This window comes from Arachis duranensis, chromosome 7, assembly GCF_000817695.3.
Source record: "Arachis duranensis cultivar V14167 chromosome 7, aradu.V14167.gnm2.J7QH, whole genome shotgun sequence".
Lineage (NCBI taxonomy): Eukaryota > Viridiplantae > Streptophyta > Magnoliopsida > Fabales > Fabaceae > Arachis > Arachis duranensis.
The window spans coordinates 34804351-34806215 of NC_029778.3; the positions used below are offsets into that span (position 1 = coordinate 34804351).

The window sequence follows — 1865 nt, forward strand, 5'->3', positions numbered from 1 at the left end:
GTATTTTCAACAGTGGAGTTTCTGCATACCATAGATTAAGGGTGTGGAGCTCTGCTGTACCTCAAGTTTCAATACAATTACTATTACTTTTTATTCAAGTCTCTCTTATTCTTATTCCAAGATATTCATTCGCACCCAAGAACATGATGAATGTGATGATTATGTGACGCTCATCATCATTCTCACCTATGAACGCGCGTGATTGACAATCACCTCCGTTCTACTTGCAACCGAGCTTGAATGTGTATCTCTTAGATTCCCCAACAGAATCTTCGTGGTATAAGCTAGATAGATGGCGGCATTCATGAGGATCCGGAAAGTCTCACCTTGTCTGTGGTATTCCGAGTAGGATTCCGGTATTGAATGACTGTGACGTGCTTCAGACTCGCAAGTGTTGGGCGTTAGTGACAGATGCAAAAGAATCAATGAATTCTACTCCAGCCTGATTGAGAACCGACAGATGATTAGCCGTGCCGTGACAGAGCATTTGGACCTTTTTCACTGAGAGGATGGGATGTAGCTATCAACAATGGTGATGCCTCCAGACGATTAGCCGTGCAGTGACAGCGGATAGGACCATTTTCCCGAGAGGATTAAAAGTAGCCATTGAAGATGGTAATGCCCTACAAACAGCTTGCCATGGAAATGAGTAAGAAGGATTGGATGAAAGTAGTAAGAAAGTTGAGATTCGAAAGGATTCTAGCATCTCCATACGCCTATCTGAAATTTCCACTATTGATTTACATAAGTATTTCTATCCCTTTTATTTTCTATTTATTATTAATTTTCAAAACCCATAACTATTTAATCTGCCTATCTGACAAATACAAGGTCACCATAGTATGCTTCATACCAACAATCTCCGTGGGATCGACCCTTACTCACGTAAGGTATTACTTGGACGACCCAGTGCACTTGCTGGTTAGTTGTGCGAAATTGTGGAAAAATTATATAGAAACATTGGTGTTGGCATCATGTTTTTGGCGCCATTACCAGGGAATGAACAAGCAATGAATATTAACACATGAACAACAATTGCACCAAGTTTTTGGCGCCGTTGCCGGAGATTGTTCGAGTATGGACAACTGACGGTTCATCTTGTTGCTCAGATTAGGTAATTTTCTTTTCAAAAAGTTTTCAAAAATCTTTCAAAAATATTTTTTATTATTTTCGTTTTTCCAACTTTGTTTTCGAAAAAAACTTAATAAAAATCCAAAAAAAAATCATAAAATCATAAAAATAAAAAATATTTTGTGTTTCTTGTTTGAGTCTTGTGTCATGTTTTAAGTTTGGTGTCAATTGCATGCTTTAAAAATTTTTCTTGCATTTTTCGAAAATCCATGCATTCATAGTGTTCTTCATGATCTTCAAGTTGTTCTTGATAAGTCTCCTTGTTTGATCTTGATGTTTTCTTGTTTTGTGTCTTTTCTTGTTTTTCATGTGCATCTTTGCATTCATATTTTCCAAGCATTAAAGATTTCTAAGTTTGGTGTCTTGCATATTTTCTTTGCATAAAAAATTTTTCAAAATTATGTTCTTGATGTTCATCATGATCTTCAAAGTGTTCTTGGTGTTCATCTTCATATTCATAGCATTCTTGCATGCATTCATTATTTTGATCTAAAAATTTCATGCATTGAGTATTTTTGTTGTTTTTCTCTCTCATAATTAAAAATTCAAAAATAAAAAAATATCTTTTCCTTATTTCCCTCCAATTTTCGAAATTTTGGGTTGACTTGGTCAAAAATTTTTAAAATTAGTTGTTTCTTACAAGTCAAGTCAAAATTTCAATTTTAAAAATCTTATCTTTTCAAAATCTTTTTCAAAAATCATATCTTTTTCATTTTTTTTCTATTTTTCGAAAT

The 1865-nt window shown here is 34.3% G+C and overlaps 1 protein-coding gene across 1 annotated transcript in view; it reads left to right on the plus strand.

The window, feature by feature from the left end:
• LOC107458543 (uncharacterized) overlaps nucleotides 1–1865 on the plus strand; it is a 16165-nt gene that overhangs the window by 9160 nt on the left and 5140 nt on the right. The gene's annotated exons all lie outside the window — the stretch shown is intronic.